At 43.3% G+C, this 14,655-nt stretch overlaps 1 protein-coding gene and 1 non-coding gene across 2 annotated transcripts in view; one reads left to right on the top strand and one right to left on the bottom strand.

Annotated features, from left to right (window-relative positions):
• ESR1 (estrogen receptor 1) overlaps positions 1–14,655 on the top strand; it is a 345,467-nt gene that overhangs the window by 78,372 nt on the left and 252,440 nt on the right. The gene's annotated exons all lie outside the window — the stretch shown is intronic.
• LOC142454048 (small nucleolar RNA SNORA44) lies at positions 11,777–11,906 on the bottom strand. The gene has a single exon (XR_012785580.1). It is a non-coding gene; the product is annotated as a small nucleolar RNA SNORA44 (small nucleolar RNA).

Below are 14,655 nucleotides of genomic sequence, written 5' to 3'. Positions count from 1 at the left end.
CTGGTTTCATCATGTTGGCCATTCACACGGCTGTTGGTCTGATCCTGTGCCAGGCCCTTCAAATCATTGTAGTTTTCCAGGTGGTAAATGAGGCCGGACACGGAATGGGATCATGCCATTGTCTTGGCCAAAATTGTTAGCAGGTTGGGTCTGATGAGCGCAAATGGACTATTTACTCTGGGTCTCGTTTCACTCAGAAGAAGTCTTCCCAGATGTGTCTCTCCCAGATCACCTCAAAAAGAATCTTCCTTTGAAATCTGCTTAGATGCAATTATCATCTTGGTCTCACATAAAGAAAATACGTGCAAGGCCAGCTTGCAGGTGGAAGTTGTCATCACTGGGAAGATGCATCACTGCCAACGAACTGCAACCGTTGAACTTGAGATGCGTTGTGAAGGCAGGCCACTCGATCTGTGTGCTGTTACGTACAGATGTGGTTGTGAAATTGTTCAAATCATGACACACCAAATGTTCTTACTGGGTTTTTAGGAACATGTCCTCAGACATTGCCAACTCCTATTTCATTTTGTTTGGCTTGATGCACTGGCTGGAAACCAGAGCCCTCGCATTAGTATCTGAGTCACAATTCAGTTCCCAAGCGAATACTGCAATTGCTCTTTCACCCGAGCAAAACTTCTTGTCTACCTTCCTTTTCACTTTCTCTTTCTCTCCTTTCATTATGCTGGGCTGTGCTGGTAGGTTTTCCAGGAACAAGCTTATCCTATATGTCAAAATCGGCTGAGGAATACATGTCAGGTGCTCAATCTCTAATGTCTTCAGATATCAGAGTGTTCGGATCCTAGAGTTAACAGGTCCTAGAGATAATAATCCTGGTGGCATTGCGTGGTAGCTCTTGGGCTGCTGACCTCAAGGTTAAAGGTTCAAACTCACTAGCTGCTTCAGGCCAAAAAAGGTGACGTTTCCTGATTCCCTAAATATTTAGTCTAGGAAATGTCAGCTGCAGAGGGTAGTTGTCCTCTATTGAGCGTCGTTATATAAAATCACTGTGAGCTCCAATCAATTCAACAGACTTCCAGTGATACAGTCTACTAATTTTAATAGGGAATCACATTTTCACATATTTTGAACTACAACTTGTGTATTTAGGTCTTTGATTTGGTAGCTACATAGCTGATTTCATCAACACTGGTGCCGATCAATAGGAACTCTGGTGATGTAGTGGTTGTGCATTGGGCTGCTAACTGCAAGGCCAGCAGTTTGAAACCGCAAACCACTCCTTGAGAGAAAGACTAGGCTTTCTACTCCCATGAAAATTTCGTTCTCCAAAAAATCTTACCATAGTGAATGGTGGGGAGAGTGCAGAGTGGAGACCCAAAGCCCATGTGTTGGCCACTGGACATTCCCTTTCAGAAGGGTCTCGGGGAGGAGATGAACCAGTCAGGGTGTGATTTAGTAACAATGAAACATACAACTTTCCTCTAGTTCCTAAATGCTTCCTTACCCCTCCCTCCCTCCCCACTATCATGATCCCAATTCTACCTTACAAATCTGGCTATACCAGAGGATGTACACTGGTACAGATAGGAATTGGCAACACAGGGAATCCAGGGCAGATGGTACCTTCAGGACCAGTTGTGTGAGTGGCAATACTGGGAGGGTAGAGGGAGAATGGATTGGAAAGGGGGAATGGATTACAAGGATCTGCATGTGACCTCCTCCCCTGGGGACAGACAACAGAAAAGTGGGTGAAGGGAAAGGGCAAGATATGACAAAATAATAATTTATAAATTATCAAGGGTTCGTGAGGGAGGAGGGAGTGGGGAGGGAGGGGAAAAATTGAGGACCTGATGCCAGGGGCTTGGGTGGAGAGCATATGTTTTGAGAATGATGAGAGCAATGAATGTACAAATGTGCTTGACACAATTGATGTATGTATGGATTATGTTAAAAGATGTATGAGCCGCTAATAAAACGATTATAAAAAAGTTTCATTCTCAGAAACCTCCAGAGGCAGCTCTGTCCTGTCCTATAGGCTTTCTATGAATTGACATTGACTCATGATAATGAGTTTGGTGTCTTTTTGGAATTTCATGTCCATCAATTGGTAACCTTGAGGTTGGCAGTTCAAACCTGTGGAGGCATGCTTCCGAACAAAGAGCCCTGATGATCTGCTTCTGTAAAGATTATAAACCCTCCGGAGCAGGTCTACTCTGCAACCCCTGTGTTCATCATCATGAGTTGGCTTCAGTAAGGCTTGGGATTCCTGAATGAACAAAGACCTGTGAGTGAGGCAGTCCTGGCTTTCAAATATTCCTCTGCCATCCTAGAAGGAGGTGACCGTGACCAAGTTAGTTAAGTTGTTGGACTGTCGGTTTCTGCTTCTGGAACATGGCAATGACATTAACTTGCACAACAATGGACTCAATCATGCCAGCCATCATGAAAGATGGCCCAGGATTGGGCAATATCTCCTTCTCGTATGAATTGAACTGACTTGAGGGTGGTTCGCAAGAATGACTTCATCACTTACGATGACTGCTTGAGACAGAGGCCAACTCATGCCACAGGAAGCCAGGCCTTCAGGAGGTGCACGCTCCCTAGGGCCGGTCAGTCCTTGGCCCTATTGCTTTCCACACAGAAGACCATCTGAACAAAGCACATTCGATGCACGCCTCTGACTCCTCTTCCTATCCTTCCTCGTGTCGATGCTGCCTGTCCTGACTCCCAAGCTGCAGTGTATACTGCATTTACAGTAGCCTGCTTTTGGGGGAGCTACTGAGATATCAGATATAGCATGCCTAAAATTGCTCCTCACCTTCTGTTCTCACCCCCTTCCAAATCTGACCCTCTTTCTGATTAATGACAAGAACACCTTTCAAGACATTCTGGCTCAAACCAGCAGTCTTAGACATGCCCTCCTCCTGCCTCTAGCCTATGAATTTAGCAAAATGACTTCAAGCGTCTTCACATCTTTGCTGCCTCATTGACTTTACAGCACACATCCGATCGGTGCATAGTTTGCTGGACGGTTGTCCTTTTGTCATCACTTTGAGCAATTCTCGTTCGTCTAGTCCAGCGACAATCCCGTGCTCTCGTTTTCACCGAAAGCTGCTCTGACTGCTCGCTTCAAGAGCAAATTCTCCAGCAGCCCTCCTTCTTTAGCTCATGTGCTTCCAACACAGCCTTGTGGGAGATGGATCAACCCCATGACACTTCTTCCCTTGGTCCCAGGCAGAACGTGTGTGATGCCAGGCAGGTAAAGGGGCACTGCGCAGGAACGAGGATCTGGGGCAGAGGCGGGTAATGCAGGAAGTCACTATTTTCCTTAAAGTGGAAAGGAAGGCTTGGATTTTTGTAGGATCTTGTGTAAGAGAATTGAGCCGTGCATTGCATCCTTGTCGTGTAAATCAAAGTTTGTTGCCTGGAGGATCCGTTAAGACTGGGTTGGTCTTAGTACTTATTTTGCTGCTGTATTAAATGAATGGCTGTCTCAGGGGCCCCAGTGGATGTCTCTCTTTTACTTTCTAAGGCAAGTGCTTCTCCAGAAGCCCAGTGCTTGGTGGTGAACCAGCTGTAGAGAACCCTACCGTAATTGCCTCAGCAAAGTTGATTCTGTTCCTGGGTGAATCCTGTTCTTTGGAGCAGTTGGACCATCCATGGGAGAAGACTATAGGATTGGATTGGAACTCAGCTTCTGGGATAAGGGAGATCTTGGTCCAAAACCTACCTTTGACTCTCGCTGTCTTTCTGCCTTTTAAGCCCCAACCCACTGCCATCAAGTCAATTCTGACTCCTAGTGCCCCTATAGGACAGGGTAGAACTCTTTACAGGAGTACAAAGCCTCATCTTTCTTTTGTGAAGTAGCTAGTGGTTACGAACTGCTGACCTTGCTGTGAGCAACCCAAAGGATAGCCATTACACCACCAGGATTCTTTAAAACCTCACTGCCCTTGAGTGAATTTTGACAGCAGCCATCTTCATATCCTTCGTTTCCCTCCCATGTATCTGCATGTGATGCAAATGGGTAATGCCGTAGGCTGTGAGCAAGAAGGTGGGCAGATCCAGTCTATCAGAAGCACCTCTTAAGAATGGCCTGGCAACCTACGTACTTCTGTAAAATCAGGTGTCGAACATACTAGGCTGCGCAATTCTACGCCGACACATGGGGGGCTGCCTTGAGTTGAAATCGACTTGACGGCAGTTAGTTCTACCACCGCAAAGTTAAGGATTACTATGTTTTCCTTCCTCATAAATTTCTGGGAGAGATTATCACTTTCCCTAAAAGAGTCTACATTTTGAGTCTCAAGAGTGGTTAACCAGACAGCCCCAGGCAGCAGCTGGTCAGACAGGAAGTGAGAAACAAGTAGGTCCATGAGGAGCCTCAGTTGGGTGGTGATGGCTGATATGTTGGGTGCATTCTTGAGCAGATCCACATTATTTTCCCAACTGTATCTCAAGTGTGCGTTCTATACCATAACACCTAAAGAATGCTATAGCTGTTTGCATCAAATTTAGTGAGAAAACCCAATGACTTAGTTTTCTAAGCCCTGTTCTATACCCACTGCTATCGAGTTGATTCCAACACATACCGGCCATATGCACAGGGTAGAACTACCCCTGTGGGTGTCCAAGATTATGACTATTTATGGGAACAGAAAGCCTCATCTTTCTCCCATGTTGCTGCTGGTGGGTTCGAACTGTTGACTTGGTGGTTAGCAGTAACCCATGACACCAACCAGGGCTCAGCATCTTGAGACTCCAAGTCACATTTCAGGCTGTATGTAAGCACCTAGTAACTATGGATTAAGGAGTCCACACTGGGCTCCAATCACAAGGTCAGCAGTCTAAAACCACCAGCCATTTCTCGGGGAAAAGGTGGGGATTTTTGCTCTCATAAAACTCAAAGTCTCAGACACTCACAGAAGCAATTCTATCCTGTTCTATAGGGTTTCTGTCAGTTGGAATTTACTTGATGCCAGTAAGTGAATGAATGAGTGGGAGGCCAGATGGTTGTGTGCTCAATTAGTAGCTAAAAGACTAGGGTTTGGAACTCACCCAGAGGGCATCTGAAGAGACAGGCCTGGTGGTCTGCCTGTAATAGTCCTGGTGGTCTGCCTGCACACAGGAGGTCACCACGGGTGAAAATCAACTGGACCACCACCAAAACATGTATATATTGATACTTAGAAGTAGAAAAGAGCCTAGATTATGTATTTCTTCTCTATTTTTTTTGAATAGGTAAGATTACATTTTCACTTTTCAGAATTTTTCTTGACATGTAATTCCTGTACCATAGAATTCAATGGTGTATATATATTCAAAAGAGTTGTACAATCATCACCACAATCAATTTTAGAAAATTTTTCATTCTTGTATCCATTATTATTAGCTCCTCGTCTCTCTCCCACCCCCAACCCCCAGCCTAGCTTCCCTGCTAGAACCTTAAAAAATGATTAATCGAGTTACAGTCTCTATAGAATTACCTATCCACCTCTTCCAATACCTAGTTTCCATGAATGGCATGGCTAGGCAAGTTTCTGAGAGTGGGTTGTACTTCCCTGTGCTAGCTGGGCGGTGGGGTTGGGGTGGGGGGTGGTATCAAACATACTTTGTCTCAGGGCAAAGCTGGTCAGGAAGAACTCAGTGGAGGCTGAAGCTCTATGGAGACTCCAGAGTGACAGGCTCATCCACCCACAGGGCCGGTTCTTCCCTGTCCTGCCGGGCCACTGTGAGTCAGAATGGACTTCGATGGCAGTGAGTTGAGAAAACTCTCCCTTCAGGAATCTACTTGTCTGAGAGAAAGAAGAAGCCTAGATTTGGGCATCTCATTTGGCAGCCTAAGCAAACCACGTGCAGAGCTCCAACCTACTTCAAGTTCTGATCAATGATGGTTCATATCGACACAATGACTCAACGGGAACCTTTAAGTGAGGAGCCTGGAAAGGCCATCATGCATGACGCAATCCGCTAAAGGTGTCGATTCACGAGGTAGAAAAGAAGAGAACTTTGAAAAGAAAACTTTATTTGGTTGGGAGTCTTCAAAGAGGCTTTTCGATAGTTGCAGCTAAAATGGGCTTTTATTTGATTTGTAAGTGCTTTCTTTATTTACTGGAGAGTTAATTCACCTTTCATTTGAGAATTAGTTTTCATTCACATGCTCTAAAAATATGAACAGTCCACGGAATATTCAGATGTGTTGGTTAAAACAAGAAAAGAGAGAAGTGTCGACTCTTTGGAGTTTAAAACCTGCTTCCAGTTTTCCTACTTGGCTTTTTGTCTAAAACTCATAAAAGTCTCATGATGTTAACGCACGTTCTGTGTTGGTTGAGAATACTCCATGCACTTTTAGTGAGCTCATTTATAAGATATCCTAAATTAAGCGCGAAGGTGTCCTAGAAGTGGATGTTTTGGGAGTTACGAATGAAATCCGAGTGCATGCGGCAGTTTTGTAGAAGCTCTTTGGAATGTATTCGAGAGATAGAACTAGTTGAACATTGTTGGAAAGCACAATTTCTGACTCATAACAGTCAGGAAAACACACACACATATCAAAAAACTGCTATGCTACATTCCAGAACATTTCATTGTGTTTATGCAGAACTTGTACATGAGCAAAGAGGCAGTTGTGCAAACAGAACAAGGGGATAGGGCAAGATTTAAACCCAGGAAAGGGGTGCATCAGGATTGTATCTTCTCACCAGGATTCAATCTATATTTTGAGAAAATCATCAGAGAAGATAATTCCATGTGGAATTTTAATTGGAGGAAGGCTTATTAACAACCTGCGATATGCAGTTGACACTACCTTGCTTGCTGAAAGTGAGGAGGACTTGAAGCACTTGCTGATGAAGATCAAGGACTGCAGCTTTAACTCTAGATAACCACTCAATGCAAAGAAGAGCAAAACCTTCAAAACTGGACCAATAGGCACCATCATGATAAATGGAGAAAATATTGAAGTTATCAAAGACTTTGTCTTGCTTGGATCCACAGTCAATGCTCATGGAAGCAATCATCAAGAGATCAAAAGATGAGTCACATGGGGTATATCTGTTGTATAAGACCTCTTTATAGTGTTGAAAGCAAGGTGCTACTTTGAGGATTAAGGTGCACCTGACTTGAGGCATAGAATTTTCAATTGCCTCAGGCATGTGTGAAAGTCGACATTGAATAAGGAAGACTGAAGGAGAACCGATGTGTTTGAATTGTGGTGCTGGAGAAGAACATTGAAAGTACCATGGATTATATCAATGTGAATGAGGAGGAGAGCAGAGTGAAGACCCAAAGCCCATTTATAGACCATTGGACATCCCCTTACAGAATGGTCACAAGGAAGAAATGAGCCAATCAGGGTGCAGTATAGCACCGAGGAAACACACAACTTTCCTCTAGTTTTCGAATGCTCCCCCCTCTACCCACTATCATGATCCCAATTCTACCTTACAAATCTGGCTAGACCAGAGGATACACATGGGTACAGATAAGAGCTCGAAACACAGGGAATCCAGAACAGATAAACCACCCAGGACCAATAATGAGAGTAGTGCCAACAGGAGGGGAAGGGAAGGTCAGGGGAACAAGGGGGAACCGATCACTATGATCTACATATAACTCCCTCCCTGATGGACGGACAACAGAAAAGAGGGTGAAGGGAGACATTGGTCAGTGTCAGACATGAAAAAATAATAATTTATAGATTTTCAAGGGTTTGTGAGGAAGGGGAGTGGAGGAGGGAGGGGGGAAATGAGGAGCAGATACCAAGGGCTCAAGTAGAAAGGAAATGTTTTGAAAATGATGATGGTTACATATATACAAATGTGTTTGACACAATGGATTGATGGATCTATTGTGATAAGAGCTGTATTATTTTTTTCAAGAAAGAAAGAAAATTAAAAAGAAAAGTACCATTGACTGCCAAAAGGAAAATTAAATCTGTCTTACAAGATGTATAGCCCGAGTGCTCCTTAGAGCCAGGAATAGCAAGGCTTGGTCTTACAGACTTTGGACATATTGTCAGGAAAGACCAGTCCCTGGAGAAGAACATCATGCTTGGTAAAATGGGGAGGGCGGTCAGGGGGAAAAAGGAAGGCCATTAGAGAGATGACTTGATTGACACAGTGGCTGGAACAATGACCTTAGGCATAAGACCAATTGTGAGGATGGCACAGGACTGTACAGTGTTTCGTTCTGAGCATATGTATGATTCCTATGAGTTGTAACAGACTCTAGGGCACTTAATAACACTGCAGCCACAGACATGCATTTGTGAAACAAATTGATTTTCTATTCTATTCAAGGTGAACAAAGCAAATATTTGAATATCTCTATCTTCACCCGGAATAGCACTGTGTAGGAATAAGTAGACTGTGCTTCGGGCTTGCTAACCACTAAGTCAATAATTCGAGCCTACCAGCTGCTCTGTGGGGGGCAAGATGGTGTTTTCTACTCCTGCAAATATTTACAACCTGTGAAGCCCAAAGAGACAGTTCTACTCTGTCCAATAGGGTCACCCTGAATTAACTTGATGGCAGTCAGTTCGCTGTTGTTGTTTGAGTACTGGGTATGTCAGCTTTTCTTAGAAATCATGTCAGATACTCAATGGTCAGTATAGTCTCGATTTAGGAAATGCTACCATGAAGATGTACCTTCTCCCATACTAATACTTTGATCTTGTGACTAATTCAATGGTAAGGACTTTCGTTTTCCATGGGAAATAATAAAAGACGTGGTCCCAAATCCTAGGATCCATTAGAAACACAGTTAAATCTGTTCTTTGGCTATGGCAGGGGAGAAAGGAAGGGGTTGAGTTGAGCAAGTGGTTCATCACCGTGAATGCTGAACTTTAGTAAAACCAAAAAGTTAGAAAAGAAAAAAATAAATCATGAAAAATAAAATGAACCATATTAAGATACACTGAAATGCGAGTGCAAAAACAATCACCATTCTTATTCATGAAGACATTTCCATGCAGAAATAAACCTTGCATTACTTAGACGGTATCATTTATATTCAGGAAAACCTGAAGAGGTACCCATCTGAGACACTAGCCAGTCAGCAAAAGAGAAATAGGTGGGAAGCTCACTGATAGGTAGCGCCTGGTTTTATGTTGTGATTCTTGGGGCACAACTTCTGGGAAGACCCGCATCTAACGCTCTGTTCCTGTTGGGTGGCAGCCAGTGGGGGAACGAGCTCCTGGAAGAAGTGCCAGGGCTGAAGAACAGACGTCCCCTCTCTCAGTTGGTCCCCTGTTCCTGGCACCATGCTGAGGGCCAAGTATTGCTCCTATGGACCTCGGTTTGGGATCCTGCATATAGGAGCCATCTTTTCCCAGGCATAATTCCAAACTAGAATCCTAGTCTTCCCCACCCCCACCCCACCCCCCCGTGACTGCTCCTCCACAAAGGAAGGTATGACGGTACTATCATTTGGTTCATATTTGTTTTAAAAATGATATTTTATCATGCAGGCTGGCCAGAGGAAGGCCATGTCACTTTGTGGGCTTATGTAATAACCTGGTCAGGAGATGGTGTGAATGACACCAGTCATGGTGGCGAACCCGGAGGGAGGATGATTTTGAAGGAGAAAGAATTTATTTGGTTGGGGTTGAGGGATCAACTGAGGAAGAGAGTGAAGTCTGTGGGGGTGGCCAGCCCCCCACAATAATCACGGGGTCTGTAGGTGCAATTGTGTGGTTAGGATATATAAAGATTATAGTAAAGTCATAGAGAATAAGGAGAGATAGGAGAGAGTAACCTGCAGAAGTCAGACACATTTCATGGTAGCATGCTCACCTCAGCCCCTCTTGGTGGCACTTATGAAGTTGGGGGACGAGAGGGCAGGAGTGAGAGAGAACGATTTATTACTAACCGAGGCTTGTATATCTTTTGGGGGTGTGCAAGCCCCCTGATTACAGGTAAAGACATACGTCATAGGAAGGGGGTGTACTATAGGCAAACACATCACAGGAAGGGGATGAGCTAGGGGTACACATGCTGTAGGAAGAGGAGGGGCTAGGGGTACACATGCTGTAGGAAGAGGAGGGACTAGGGGTACACATGTGACAAGAAGGCAGACCCTAGACTCAATATGGCAGCCTAACCTTGGTTGCCCTTGAGCTGGAGACTTGATTTAGTCTAAGCTTTCAGGGGAAGCAATCCACTGTCCCTAACAGCAGGGAGTGAGCCCTGACTACACTGGGAATAAACAAGTTTCTGCTTGCTCTGGATGGCTGAATGCCTACAGGGAGAATAACCTCTGCCCTGCGTTTGTTGGCCTCCAAGTGTACAATCATTTACCATGTGTGGCAAGCAGCTAGGTTTGGTATATATTGGGAAGAGACAACTTGGGAGGAATCTTTCTGTATCTCACAGAAGATGATGTCAGATCTGTTGGAGACATAGTCCAACTGCAAATGGACCACATGCCGCCTATGGATACACCAATGTGCAGCCCAGCTGAGATTTGACTTGGTCTGAGGTGACTGCCAGATATGCTATGGGAATGGCATGCCAGAATGAGAGGTACAAATATTAAATATTACAAGCGACTTCTTGTTTTCTAGCTGGGCCTCTTTTTTATATTTATGTTGAAACTCCAAATCTGGCTCATTGCTTATTTTTATAACTAATAAATACAGATTTCTTATCGAGGAAAACTGCTGCTCTGAGTGGCTTAAGATAAAGAGAGCAAGGAGACGTAAAGCAGAAATGGACATGCAATCTTTAGTGACAAACCAGTTCATTTCAAACAAACCAGCAAAAAACAGACTTTCTGCGTGATAAGGGGGTGAGTGTGTGTGTGTGTGTGTGTGTGTGTGTGTTGGGGGTGTTTGAGAGCCCCTACCTGTGACTGAAGGAGGTAAAATAAGGAGACAAAGGGGGTAGAAAAGCTCTCAGTCAACCACACAATCACCCCTGGGGCCTGGGCTTCCCTGGAAACTCTCTTTGAAGAAGCCTCTTCTCTACTCTCCTCCTGGGCTTTTCATTTCTTATTATCTGAACACCAGATAATGCCACAGGTTGGTTGGTGGGTTTAGTGGTTAACCAAGTAGTCATCATTTCTCCAGACGCCATTGAAATGTCAGGTTTTGACTTCATCCAAGCCGGCCCAGAAGAATCCTGGGTAGATCCTAACAAAAGTATGTAGAGTTCTTCGGCTTCTCCGGTCAAAACACTGTATACTTCACTAATCCCAGGAGTGTGAGTTGTTGTTGGTTTCAAAAATGTAAGGCTCCATCGGGAGAGTTTTCTTAGCTTTGTTTTCACAAGACTCCGTACTAGCATTTCAGAAATTTATTCTTAAAGAAAAGTGAATAATTAGCCTTAAGAGCACACATTCACCAACTTATATTCATCAGGGTAAACAATACCAACAAAGGATTTTTTTTCTTCTATTGAAAGTTGGAGACTTAGAAAGAGTTATTAATAGTGTTTGAATAAGAATAAAGTGTTTTAATTGTGTACATTAAGCTTTCACTTGTTTCCCATTTACCAGTTCTAGACCTTAAATCATTTTGAGTAGGGAAAACCCATCTTTTCCCCAGAAATGGATTACATTAAAAATCCAGCATGCATTCTATTAAACATGATAGCTCAGGAATTTCACTTGATTCTGTAAAGATCGCACATCAGACATGAATGGCCAGGCCAAGCAGAAGACTCAACCAAATGATGCAGACTTCTCATCTTCTAGCTTTGACACGGCTGGCTTTTGGGGGAGAAAGCAAGTCAAAATCACATTTGGAATGAATGGTTATTGATTAGTTTCTACAGAGATTTACTGTTTGCATGCTTTTTCTTTTTTTTTTTTTTCTTTATTTTATAGGAAAGGCGAGTGGCAGCTACAGATACTTTGCTGACCTGAGCTGTCAAAGTCTCTCCACTTTGCTCTCGCATGCAGTTGGAGATCAGATGGCCACACTAGCCACAGACCTTGGGAACATGCGCTGCATGCTTTTTCAAAGCTTCAGTTTGTCAATATATACTCATACTACATAGACATGACCAAACATCAAAATAGTTTTTTAAGGTTCGGAAGAATGCATCTTTTGTTTAGAATTGACATCGGCCTATGTAAATTTGGCTTCCCTTTCTATTATGTCTTCAATGTTTTCTTATTAATCAAGACAATGATAACAACTACTCAAACGCGGCCTGTATGTTTGAGGCAGAGCGTGGTCTTTTGTAACTCTGTTGGCTAGTTCCTAATATGTCATTGAGGAATGGAGATATTAATTTGATCTGCAACCTGTTCATCCGGTGGCTTTCATAATGTATACCTTAGGATGGAGAACCAAGTTTTATGAGACCAACATTTCTTGTCAAGTCCTACATCTCCCCATTCTACTTGGGACTGACCCATAAGTTGGCTAAAGAATAAAGAGCTCCATAGTTCAAATACTTTACTTTGTGCTGCAGCTTGCCACACAGGGCAAATAAATGGGGAAATTTGGCTGAAAAAGCTGCCTTCTAGGCTATAACCTAACTTTTTTGGCAGGAGGTTTGCTTTAGAGAGAGAAATACATTTTTTATGTCATATGTATCATTTCTTTCTTTTGAAAATTTGTACTTTTTTATTCTCATGGACATTAAAATATGTAACTAGTATGTCAAGTCCTATTGCTTCTTTTCCTTTTAAATAATTTTATTGGGGGCTTATACAACTCTTATCACAATCCATCCACACATACATTGTGTCAACCACACTTGTACATTTGTTGCCATCATCGTTCTCAAAACATTTGCTGTCCACTTGAGCCCTTGATATCAGCTCCTCATTTCCCTCTCCCCCCCAATCCCCCTCCCTCATGAACCCTTGATAATTTATAAATTATTATTATTTTGTCATATCTTACACTGTCCAATGTCTCCCCTCACCCACTTTTCTATTGTCCATCCCCCAGGGAGGAGGTTATATGTAGATCCTTGTAATTGGTCCCCCCTTTCTACCTCACCTTCCCTCCACCCTCCAGGTATCACCACTCTCACCACTGATCCTGAAGGGATCATCTGTCCTGGATTCCTTGCATTTCCAGTTTCTCTCTGTACCAATGTACATCCTTTGGTCTAGCAAGATTTGTAAGGTAGAATTAGGATCAGGATAGTAGTGGGAGGAAGTATTTAAGATCTGGAGTAAAGTTGTATGTTTCATCGTTGATTCCCTGCACACTGACTGGCTCCTCTCCTACCCACAACCCTTCTGTAAGGGGATGTCCAGTTGCCTACAGATGGACTTTGGGTCTCCACTCTGAACTCACCCTCATTTACAATGATATGATTTTTGTTCTTTAATGCCTGATACCTGGTCCCTTCAGCACCTCATGGTCACACAGGATGGTGTGCTTCTCAGCTAGATGATCGCTTGTTTATATTCAAGCCTTTAAGACCCCAGACACTATATCTTTTGGTAGCTGGCACCATCAGCTTTCTTCACCACATTTGCTTATGTCTTCAGTGATCATATCGGGAAGGTGAGCTCCCAATGATACGATTTTTGTTCTTTGATGTCTGGTACCTGGTCCCTTATACACCTCATGGTCACACAGGCTGGTGTGCTTCTTACATGTGGATTTTGATGCTTCTGAGCTAGATTGTTTATCTGAACCCTTTAAGACCACAGAAGCTATATCTTTTGATAGCCAGGCACCATCAGCTTTTTTTCGCCACATTTGCTTATGCACAAATTTGTATTCAGCGATCATGTCCAGAAGGTATGCATCATGAAATGCCAATTTAATAGAACAAAGTGTTCTTGCATTGAGTAAGTACTTTCTTGGAGATCTAATATCCATCTGCTGCCTTAATGCTAAACCATAAATATATGCACATAGAGTTATTTCCCCACCATCCTATATAAATATATTTACATATGTACATGCCTGTATTTAGACCTCTATACATATCCTTTGCCTACTAGTGCTTTCTTCTATTTCCTTTTACTTTCCTCTTGTCCCACTATCATTCTCAGCCTTCATTTGGGTTTCAGTAATTTCTCTTGGTGACATTGCTGTTGGTGAATCCCTACCAGGCCTCTCACATCCACCTTGCCACTAATTTTGCATTACTTGTTGCTCCCTTGTCCCTGGGTTGGTCAGCACCACCTCCTTCCCCTCACCTCCACCTCTCCCGTGTTCCCCAGGAACCACTGAGGTCATTTTTCAAGGGATGTAAAAATTTAGATTCCTTATTAAAAAAAGTCAATAGTTAGGCATTTTCTTATGGGTTTTCATATTCTGAGTAGCTGAGCCAAACCCTTTTGGATGGATAAAAAAATGGAGGTGACTTCCAAATCTTAGAGCATGAATGTCATCTGGCCAATTGGATATGTGTTTCTGGAACTGGGAGAAGAGGACTGGCTTGGGAAAAGACATTTGCTGGTCCTATGAGGGCTGCCTTAAGAAAGTAACATAAATTGGGTGACTTATACGAGCACAAACATATTCTCTCCCATTTCTGGAGACGAGAAGCCCAAATCTAGGACTTCATCAGAAGTACTTTCTCCCTGAAGCCTCTATTGGAAAACCCTTTATTGGTCCTGGCATCTTGTAGCCCCAGGAATCTCTTGCTTGACAGCTACAACCTAAGTCTGGAATCAGCTGACTTTGTCATCTTTCTTTTGTCTTCCTCTCTAAATTAAGAACACTACAGATCAGGATCAGGACCAACCTTGAATCTTTGAGAAGGCAGTGGCAATGGA

This window comes from Tenrec ecaudatus, chromosome 7 (genome assembly GCF_050624435.1).
Source record: "Tenrec ecaudatus isolate mTenEca1 chromosome 7, mTenEca1.hap1, whole genome shotgun sequence".
Lineage (NCBI taxonomy): Eukaryota > Metazoa > Chordata > Mammalia > Afrosoricida > Tenrecidae > Tenrec > Tenrec ecaudatus.
This window is presented reverse-complemented; position numbering and strand designations above follow the sequence as displayed.